We start from the raw sequence: 11,827 nt of genomic DNA on the forward strand, positions 1-11,827 counted from the left end.
TTTACCTGCTGCTCGACTTATACGCTAACATGCCCGACGCTGACACTATCACGCACAGGTGTGTCGTATTTTTTTTTTAATGAAAATAAGGGACGAGACGAGCAGGACGTTCAGCTGATGGTAATTGATACGCCACTGATTGACGGTAATTACAATGCAGTGCCGCTCAGGATTCCTGAAAAACCCAAAAATTCTGAGCGGCAATACAATTGCGCTCGTCACCTTGAGACATAACATGTTAAGTCTCATTTGCCCAGTAATATCACTAGATACGGCGCCCTTCAGTCCGAAACACAGTAATGTCTACACATTAGTGCTTCACAGCAGAAAAAGGCGCCGTTGTGGTACCCATAATCTAGCCGACATCCTATGCAAAGGAGCCTCTCACTGGTAAAATTTGTAGCGTGTCGTGTGTAGGTGTAATTCGGCGGCATGAATAAAGTAAAACAGCTGTTCGGAACACTCCCCGTGATAATAGCCGGCATCCTGTGCAAAGGAGCCTCTCATTAAAGCCCTATTCAAACATGAGCGGTATTCTCGCAGGTTTTGCTCAGGTATTTAGTATCAAGTTTCGCGGCTAGAGCGACCTGAGCGGTATTCTCTGCCACTGTGGGTATAGGTACATACCGCGCTTTTTCGCTCAGGTATTTAGTATCAAGTTTCGCGTCTAGAGCGACCTGAGCGGTATTCTCTGCCACTGTGGGTATAGGTACATACCGCGCTTTTTCGCTCAGGTATTTAGTATCAAGTTTCGCGTCTAGAGCGACCTGAGCGGTATTCTCTGCCACTGTGGGTATAGGTACATACCGCGCTTTTTCGCTCAGGTATTTAGTATAAAGTTTCGCGTCTAGAGCGACCTGAGCGGTATTCTCTGCCACTGTGGGTATAGGTACATACCGCGCTTTTTCGCTCAGGTATTTAGTATCAAGTTTCGCGTCTAGAGCGACCTGAGCGGTATTCTCTGCCACTGTGGGTATAGGTACATACCGCGCTTTTTCGCTCAGGTATTTAGTATCAAGTTTCGCGTCTAGAGCGACCTGAGCGGTATTCTCTGCCACTGTGGGTATAGGTACATACCGCGCTTTTTCGCTCAGGTATTTAGTATCAAGTTTCGCGTCTAGAGCGACCTGAGCGGTATTCTCTGCCACTGTGGGTATAGGTACATACCGCGCTTTTTCGCTCAGGTATTTAGTATCAAGTTTCGCGTCTAGAGCGACCTGAGCGGTATTCTCTGCCACTGTGGGTATAGGTACATACCGCGCTTTTTCGCTCAGGTTTTTAGTATCAAGTCTCGCGTCTAGAGCGACCTGAGCGGTATTCTCTGCCACTGTGGGTATAGGTAATACCGCGCTTTTTCGCTCAGGTATTTAGTATCAAGTTTCGCGTCTAGAGCGACCTGAGCGGTATTCTCTGCCACTGTGGGTATAGGTACATACCGCGCTTTTTCGCTCAGGTATTTAGTATCAAGTTTCGCGTCTAGAGCGACCTGAGCGGTATTCTCTGCCACTGTGGGTATAGGTACATACCGCGCTCTTTCGCTCAGGTATTTAGTATCAAGTTTCGCGTCTAGAGCGACCTGAGCGGTATTCTCTGCCACTGTGGGTCTATACCCACAGTGGCAGAGAATGTACCTATGTACATACCGCGCTTTTTCGCTCAGGTATTTAGTATCAAGTTTCGCGTCTAGAGCGACCTGAGCGGTATTCTCTGCCACTGTGGGTATAGGTACATACCGCGCTTTTTCGCTCAGGTTTTTAGTATCAAGTCTCGCGTCTAGAGCGACCTGAGCGGTATTCTCTGCCACTGTGGGTATAGGTAATACCGCGCTTTTTCGCTCAGGTATTTAGTATCAAGTTTCGCGTCTAGAGCGACCTGAGCGGTATTCTCTGCCACTGTGGGTATAGGTACATACCGCGCTTTTTCGCTCAGGTATTTAGTATCAAGTTTCGCGTCTAGAGCGACCTGAGCGGTATTCTCTGCCACTGTGGGTATAGGTACATACCGCGCTTTTTCGCTCAGGTATTTAGTATCAAGTTTCGCGTCTAGAGCGACCTGAGCGGTATTCTCTGCCACTGTGGGTCTATACCCACAGTGGCAGAGAATGTACCTATGTACATACCGCGCTTTTTCGCTCAGGTATTTAGTATCAAGTTTCGCGTCTAGAGCGACCTGAGCGGTATTCTCTGCCACTGTGGGTCTATACCCACAGTGGCAGAGAATGTACCTATGTACATACCGCGCTTTTTCGCTCAGGTATTTAGTATCAAGTTTCGCGGCTAGAGCGATCTGTGCGGTATTCTCTGCCGCTGTGGGTAGAAGTGCAAACCGCGCGGGTTCCGCTCAGGTAATTAGTATCAAGTTTCGGAGCAGAATAGTTCAGTGTTGTCTGTTGATGTCATGGATCCAAATTATTTTCTTGACTGCTGAGTCAGTTAAAGCTAATAAAAATAAAACTTCCTTTTCATCGCTGTCCATCACAAGAATCAAATGCTAGGCAGAACTTACAAGGTGCCTGACATGTATATTCTTTGGCGAGACAGAAATTACTGACGAGAACTTCTCACCTTCGTGAGTGAAACTCAATAACCGCGCGGTATTCTATCCACAAGAGTAGCGAAATCCACTTAGATTTGAGCAGGCTAAGGCCTATCTATTGTAAAAATAAAGTAAAACTGTCCTCAAAGTGAAACTGCGATCCATCTATGTAAACAATTGAAAATATCACTACTACCCGCAAATTGTTTGTATATTATTTGACTATAACTATTCTAATAAAATCAAGCGAGTAGTGTAGATTTTACTTGACGATAATGTTATCATTATGAGTTATGCAAAATGCAAATTAAAAATTTTGGCCTGTGACAAACAAACATTCAAACGAATTACGTAAAAAAGTTTGTAAGTAATTAGTTTTGCTGATACATATAATGATTCAATGTCTCCACACTCCACATATTATAATATAATTTTTAATTTGCATAATTCTTAATTGAATATGCATTTGGTGCCATCCATGATTTACGTCACAAAAATTTCACCAATCAGTATTTTTGTTCATTTTAAAAGTATTTCCTAAGTTAAAAATCACAAAGTAGCGGAACTAAGAAAACAATGTTGTTTCAAAATTTTACACAAAACTAAAACTAAAAACGTCATACAGACAGAGTTGCAACAATTTTTATGTTATTCTTTAGTAGATATGTAGTTTAATTTAAGTGTTGTAATAAATTTATGTAAAATATTATATTTTGAAGAAATGTCATGTCACAAAATTTCCGCCACTTGTTATACAATGTCACACTTTGTCAACCCCCTCCTTCACCTTGACGTATGACGTAATTTATGGGTGGCCCCAAAGGTGTAATTTCTATTTCTATTCCTGCAATTTTATCTTGTTATGAATAACACTCGTAATATAATTTTTGCATGATGTTTAGATTTTCAGTTTCGACGGAGCTCCCCGAGGCGTACCGCGCTCGGTCCCAGGGGGCTCGGCCGAGCTCGCGGGAACAGAACACCAGCAACTCTTCCACCGGCGTCTCGCACAGCGGGTTGGTCGTGCTTGCAGCTGCCAGGTATCAATCGTACAAGAACCGCGATCCAATTTACATACTATATAGCTCTTTTGATATAAGCTGTATTCCCTATCGACGACCCCTATAGCCCAGTGGTAAGTGACCCTGCCTACTGAGCTAGAGGTCCCGGGTTCGATTCCCGGTAGGCGCAATCATTTATATGCTGGATATGAATGTTTGTTTCCGAGTCATGAATGTTTATTTGTATTTATGTATGTTTAAGTAAGTATATTGTATTAAATATATCGTTGTTTTGCACCCATATACAGGCTATGCCTAGTTTGGGGCAAGATAATTTGTGTAAGAGTGTGTCAATATTATTATTATTATCACTTGTTGTGATTGGAATATAGTATGTAACTAGTATCATCATCATATCAGCCGGAAAACGTCCACTGCTGGACAAAGGCCTTCCCAAAAGATCTCCACGCTGATCGGTCCTGCGCTACCCTCATACAAAGTACTCCGGCGATTAAGATCGTCGGTCCATCTTGTGGTGGGGGCCTACCAACACTGTGTCTTCGGGTACGTGGTCGAAATTCAAGGACTTTACTGCCTCAACGGCCATGTGTCCGTCGAACTATGTGCCCTGTCCACTGCTTCTTCAGTTTCACAATCATTTGAGCTATGTCGGTGATTCTTAGTCGTATCCAGTATATAAAGTAACATTGTAAATTTGTTAACAGAATCCATCGTACGCGGTTGTTAGCCTCGCTATCAGGACTCAAGCTGGAGGCTGAGCTAACATCACTTCAGGGCTCCGTGACGGCTTCCCGCGCACGTCACTGGGCTGTCAGTGGCAACTTGGGCCGCACCGCCATACTCCTGCTGGAAAACCACAACCAGTGAGTGTTCCATAGCTGCACTGTTTTTTTTTTTTTTTTATAATAAGGGACGAGACGAGCAGGACGTTCAGCTTTTTTTTAGTGGCTCTACAATTACACTCGCCACCTTGAGATATAAGATGTTAAGTCTCATTTGCCCAGTAATTTAACTAGATACCACAACGGCGCACTTCATACCGAAACACAATAATCCTTCACGGGAGAAATAGGCGCCGTTGTGGTATCCATGATCTAGCTGGCATCCTAGAGCTGTCGCAGCTGAATCATCACGTGAATATTGGTATGACATGTTATTATGTTAATTACCGAACAACTGTCAGAACATTGATTACTTGTTGTGTTAATAAGCGCTACCAACATCATGAACTACCACAAGACATTCCAATTAATTTATTTATTTAACTATTTACTGTATTAGTAATGTTATTTTATATAATTTTTAGTTAGAAAATTAGAAATAACTATAATAGAAAATAATATTAAGATCTTTAGTTAACTTGATTTGTGTAAGTAAGGCACTGCTGTAGTGCCAACTGATAGTTGGCAGCATCGTCACGGTAGACGGTCGTGCCCTATATAAGCCAGAGCGCTAAGTTCGATTGGGCATTACTAATTGTCAGTGATTATTATAATTCTAAGTGGAAAATTTAAAATACATACATAACAGTTTTATTATGTGCGTTTAAATTACCGAAGGGGTTGGTACACAAATACCCCCGAGGTAGCAAGCAGACTTATTGTCAGCTAGCGCGGGACGCGCGACGCTACATTTTTTTCGTTAAATACATTGAATAAGAGAAGCTAAACGATGTACCACAAGAAAGGTAATTCAACAGACTATAAAAGAAAAAATATTTAATTTTAAAACTTTATTTGTGTAAAATACGACCAGCCGTCAAAATGCGGTTAGCCGTAACAATTGTCTGTAGCAGTCGATTTAAAATTCTTATCTATGATGTTTTAGTAACGATTCTTTTGTTAATTAGTAACTTTGAAATTTGTTTTAGTAATAAAAGAATACTACATTCATTAGTAATAATCGAAATGTAATCTGTAGGTAAATCTAAAAAAATCATAAAAAATGCATGACAGCCCTACTTAATACGAAATTTGTTTAAATTACGCAGTATCTATTGCTTATGTTATGTAACAAAGCGCTAGCTTGTTACAAAAGCGTCGGCGTTCGTTTTTATAAACAAACCCAAACAATAGTTGTCTGTTCGCGTCAGGACCGTGGTCCGCGTGGGCGTGGGCAAGTCGCAGGCGCTGTACTCGTGGGAGTGGGGCCGCGTGGGGGCCACGGCGCTCGCGGCCGTGGGCGGCGTGCGCGTGGACCTGCCACAGCACCCGGTGGCGCTGCACGGCGTCATGACGCGCTCCAGTCGCCATCTGTCCTCCACGCTGCAGGTACCCGGACTCGATCACGACTACACTGTTGTGTAATAAGGATTGACAATAGTATCACATGAGTGTTTTAATACCTAATTATCAACATTTGCATACGAGACTTTATCTACACCCAAAATATGAATCCTCTAAAAGATTCTGAAACAGTTAGCTTACTGCTAACATTAAAACTTCAGTCCTAGTAGTAACCTAATATCATCAATAACTGATTATATACAAATAAACTAAGTATTAATAAAACAATTATTTATTTTAGTAGTAATTTACATTTTTCATAGTGCAATTATTAAAATTCACTAGAATATTATGTTCTTTTGGAAATTAATCGCTCATTTTTTGTAAACAAAACAATAAAAATATCGAAGAAAAATGGCGGGGATTCGAATAGCCTACAGTCAAAACCGTTTATGGCGACATCGTTTAGAACCACATACCAGTTAAATTTACCAAAATCAAAGGTCCTGGCTGAATGTTATATGACCGCCTTATCTAAAACATTGGTTTTTACGACATTGTTTACTACGACATACCGCATTAAGCGACCACATTTGGTTAATGTTTTCGGAGAATTATATCTGTAGAACGACCGGCTCAGCTGTATTGTAAACAATTTGAATGGGTAACTGTATCCACATCTGGCACAGTATAATAGTCAATGGCTATTATCGTAAAAGTAAACAAAGTTTAGGGTCTTTTGTAATTCTTAGAAACAAAGCACATGCATGCCGTAGCCTCAAGGCCCGCTTCGTCATATCTCTTAAGTCAGTTTGTTACTTATCTTGACACAAGACGCAACAAAACATTATTGTTGAGTTAACTGTGAAAATTGTAACATGTCGCAAAAAGAAAACAAATCAGTATCTAAGAAAAATCGCATATTATTTCAAAGCTAGAGAAAGGAATTCCAAACAAGGACCTGGCAAAAGAATATGGTGTATCTCACTAGACAATTTCAACCATTTGGAAAGAAAGGGAGAAAATTCAAATCCTTTACGACAAGAATTTTTGAAAATGAAACGAGCCAGAACAACGCGGCATACGAAGATTGAGGAAGCTTTGTTAAAGTGGTTTAAATATCAAAGGACAAATAATGTGCCAATAAATGGACCAATTCTTCAACAAAAAGCAAACGATTTTGCTCAACGTTTTGGTGAAGATTTTGTTTGCTCGTCTAGTTGGATTCAACGTTTCAGGGCTCGACATGGTATTGTCGGCGGTAAAATGAGTGGTGAAGCTGCCAGTGTGGATAAAGATGCTGTAGACGAATGGATTACGCAAAAGTGGCCTACATTATGCGAAGGCTACAGTCCAGAAGACTTCAGCAGACGAAACCGGACTTTTTTACAATATGACACCAGACAGGACTTTAAAATTCAAAGGAGAGAATTGTTCGGGAGGAAAAATGTCCAAGACGAGACTAACGATCATGGTTGCAGCAAATATGACAGGATCCTGTAAAAGGAAGCTTTTAGTTATTGGGAAATCTAAGAAACCAAGATGCTTTAAAAACATACGCTCACTGCCGGTAACGTATGAAAACAATGTGAAGTCATGGATGACATCGGAAATTTTTGAAAAATGGTTACGAAACTGGGACGCTGAATTAAAAGCAAACAATAAGAAAGTTCTTCTTTTAGTTGATAATTGTCCTGCTCATCCGGCTGTTACTAATCTGAAGTATATTAAACTCGTGTTCTTACCACATTTTATGCTTACAAAAATGATGGAATAATGATATTGTTCTTTTATATTATACGTTTGTATTGAAGTAAACAAAATGCAGTTTAATTTCCTACATGAATATACATATTATCTTTCCTATTAATACCTGTCACCGGTTGTTACAACTATCGGTTTTTGCGACTCAATATGAGTAGTCCCTTCGATGTCGTTATAACAGATTTTGACTTTACTTTTTTTTTACGGCGCGCGACGTTCTGGTTGTGTGGAACGCGCGTAAACCAAAATGTTCTTGTTTTGAAATTCATACAGATGCCACGCATTGAGCAAAAATAATGTGGCTATCTGTTAAAACTTTTTGAGCATGAAGGGAATGAAAAAAAAATAGGAGTGTTGTTATGAAATTCAGTACAACATTACAACAATCTTTTGGATGATGTAATGGCTATTAGAACATGGGATATTTTGTTGGCATGTATGAATGTTGGCAATAAGCTAACTGTTTCAGAATTTTTAATAGAGGATTTAAAGCATAGGTGTAGATAAAAGTTATTAGAACATTGTGTGTTTTAATGTTGGCAATAAGCTAACTGTTTCAGAATCTTTAATAAAAGATTTAAAGCATAGGTGTAGATAAAATGATAATAACAACAAATGCTAGATGCTAGATTATGACCTTAAAGTATTCATTTGACTGTCTCAAATTAAATTTGGTGTTCTTTTTTATTTACGCGAGTGTAACACATTTAAATAAATCACTTTTATCTACACTCATGCTTTAAATCCTCTATTAAAGATTCAAAAACAGTTAGCTTATTGCCAACATTAAAACACCCAATGTCCTAATAACCATTACATCATCCAAACCAGTGTTGTAATGAAATTCAGTACAACATTACATCATCCGTTTTCATTACACTCGCTTGGATGATATAACGGTTACTATGACTGGCTTTTTAATTTAAGTAGTAAGCTAACTAAATCTGTTATAGAGGATTTATGTGATTAAGTTTTGTATGCAATTGTTGATAATTAGATATTAAAACATTCATGTGATAAACCCACATTCGTGTTTTAATACCCCTTATTATACAATAGTTGCATAAATAACTATTAAAGGATTAAAACGCATTTTTACGTGAAACTTAGTTCCTCTAAAAACGTGATCAGGAAAGGTCTTGAAACGTCAGGTTAACTAAAATAAAAATAGAAAGGTAACTTTTACGCAAAAATCTAATGTAAAAACACAGTTACAATTACACGTGTTTTAATTTTTTTAAAGTGTTTTATTTCAATTATTTAGTTTGTCTTACCTGCATGTCGAAGTACCTGTAGTTCGAAGAGTTTCTATGGATATGAAGAATGTGCTCTTGAGTTCGATTGTAATTTTATTTATCCAAATTTGAGTTTTCTTGAGTGTTAATTCCGCCAATATTTGTCTTTAAACACACACACAAAATTAGACACGTGTTTCGCATGTTTCCTGAGGCATCCTCAGGACGTGTTGACCTGGCAAAATCTGGTACGAGACTGGAGACTCGACAAATATTGGCGGAATTAATATTAAAAAAACTCAAATCATTTGAATAATTATGGATTTTCGCAAAGAAACGTCTACTTTTTTTTTTTTTTTTTGTAATTTTAATGTCAATACAAATAGGAATTATTTTCAATATGGAGTAACTTAACAACACAGGTTCAACGTGTACCTGACGCTACCTACCTTATTTGTGTGTTTTTAACACTTTCCAGTTATTTGTGTTTTCTTGCAGATTTTGTAATTATGTAAAGTAGTATTTAATGATTTTACACGTCCCGTTTACACTATATGAGTGTGAGAAATATGAAAAAAAAAGGGTATTAAGGCTTAAATTGCATATTTTTCACTTTAGTTTTTTTATGATTCATTGTTGTAATTTTTTTCCAAACAAAATAAATATAATGTAGGTAATAAAATAGTAGTCGGGAATTGCTATAGTTTATATATTATTTTGTAAACATGGTCGGATGAAATATTTTCTTCCGCCTCTTCGCCGAGATGCGTTCTGGACCGAGACCTAACTCCAAAAATAGTCCAGAAATAAAATGATTTGACATTATTTTGTTTTGTAGGAGTTAGGCGTTACCCGCACGTCGTCGCGAATGTCCCGCGGCGGGGCCGGCGCGGGGGAGAGCGTGTCGGAGGGCGAGGGCGGCGAGGGGGGCGGGGCCGGGCGGGCCACGCCCCCCTCGCCGGCCCGCGCGCGCAGCCCGCCGGCCGCGCCGCACGACCCGCTGCTGCACCCGCTGCATCTGCAGTTCTCGCTCGCACTACAGGTTAACTAACTCACCCGTCATCGCCCATTTTATATATTATCAGGATCTGACAGATTCATTTTTTTTATTGCGATTAAGTTGTTGCTATAAATATCGTGGCGCGGCGGTTGACAGCCCATTTGTCGATCGGCGCCCGGACGGATAGGTTCGCTGTGCTCGTTACGTAACTCGGTCGATAATTTTAAATTTAATTTAACAGATTTACAGTGACAGGTGGACAGGGTGAAGACGTCTATAAAAGGCGATGTCTCCCTAGCGTCGACACATTTCCGCTGCAACCGTTCACTAGTTAGGTCGTTTCTCTGCCCAATTTCTGTTTGAATATTAGTCACTGTGATATTTGAAATTTATTCTTAGAAGCTTAACAAATTGATATATTTCATTTAAAAGTTAATTAATTAGATGTTGGCTTGTTTGTAAATTCTTAGTTGGTGGTTTTGAAATTTGTCAATAATTGTTATAAAAAAAACCCTTTTGATCTTATTTCCTAAAATTACTTTTTTAAATTTTCAAGTTCTTTAGTTACATCTTCGTATCAATTTTTAATTTCGAGGCGAAAAAAAATATTTGATTTTATTTCTTACACAAATGAAATTTGTACCAAAACTTGTACAAAACAGTGCGGGATTCGAACCCGCGCCTCTCAGGTCCCAGCGCTCTTAACAACTAAGCCAACCATCCGCATCGTCCAAAAATATTGGCACAAATTGAATTTGTGTATCCCATAAGTAAGGGATATCACTTAAAAATAATTAATTGATTTCATTTATTTTTATGTATTTGCAAAATTCTTTGTGGGTAGGATTAAAAGTTTATTGTAACAAAAATTTAGTTGTAATAGAGACTGTTTTTCAATTTACAAACTAAAAAAAAATTCGTATTCGGGATATTCATAGGGGTGTGTATTAGCTCGTGAAATTACTGAACTAATGAGAAACAGATGTATGTGATGCTGCACAGAATTTTGTAAAAAAAGTTTGAGTCACCTCTTTGGCGTAACAAAACAAAAATCCTTACAAAAATTTATTTCTCATACTATTTTACGTTTGTAGAAAGAATAGTATTGTAATAAAAAAAGGTATTAAATACCACCAATATTATACCGCATAATTTAGTTAATTTATCAGTCTGAAGGATGATACAAATTGTCTAGTTGAACAACCAACGTCAGGGTGTCGAAATTGAGTGACGGTGTGCGCGAACAATTTTGAAAAGCTCTCGGTATTTCAGCAATGTTACTACAAGTGCCATGATCTCGGCTTGACTTTCGTCTTTAGCTCATCACAGAGGGCTATGTCGCAAGTGACTATAATTCGGGTGTCTCCGCCGGCATCCATTTACCAAATTGTGCTGTAATAATTTATAATATAATTAGTGTTGCAAGGCGGGGATCAGTGATCCAACTGGCTGGCGCTGTGCCACTGCTACCGCTGCCTTTCAGTCAAATAACCCCACATAGTACACACCCTCACCCCAGGTGCTGAACATCTAGAAGGAGCTTGGAATGACTGGCCAACACTGCACGCTAAATGGACCGAACTATGTGGTCTCATTGTCATACCATATTTAGTCCACTAGTTTCATAGGATCCTAACACTGTGTGAGTGTGAGTTGATACATCTGTTGCGTGTCACAGAGCCTCAGCATCACGGCGGCACTGCTCCCGTCGCTGCAGGCGCAGTACAAGATGGAGCGAGTGCTGTGTGCGGGCGCGGCCGCCGCGCGGGCTCACTTCACCGTGGACCTGCCCTCGCACTCGCTCAGCTTCGTCACCAAGCTGCAGGTGGCTCATGTGGCAGAGGATTACTCTTGCTCCTCTTATTTATTATAGCTTTGACATTACAATGACTAATAGTCCGGTCAATTTAGACATTCGAAGTTACATAAAGTCCCAACAAGCTGAAAATCAGTGAAATTGTTCAAAACATAATTATAAACAATGTTTAAAAGTTTCCCATCATTCCCGTTTATGAAAAAAAAATATTCAAGGTCAAAGATCAAAAA

Source organism: Leptidea sinapis, chromosome 17 (assembly GCF_905404315.1).
Source record: "Leptidea sinapis chromosome 17, ilLepSina1.1, whole genome shotgun sequence".
Lineage (NCBI taxonomy): Eukaryota > Metazoa > Arthropoda > Insecta > Lepidoptera > Pieridae > Leptidea > Leptidea sinapis.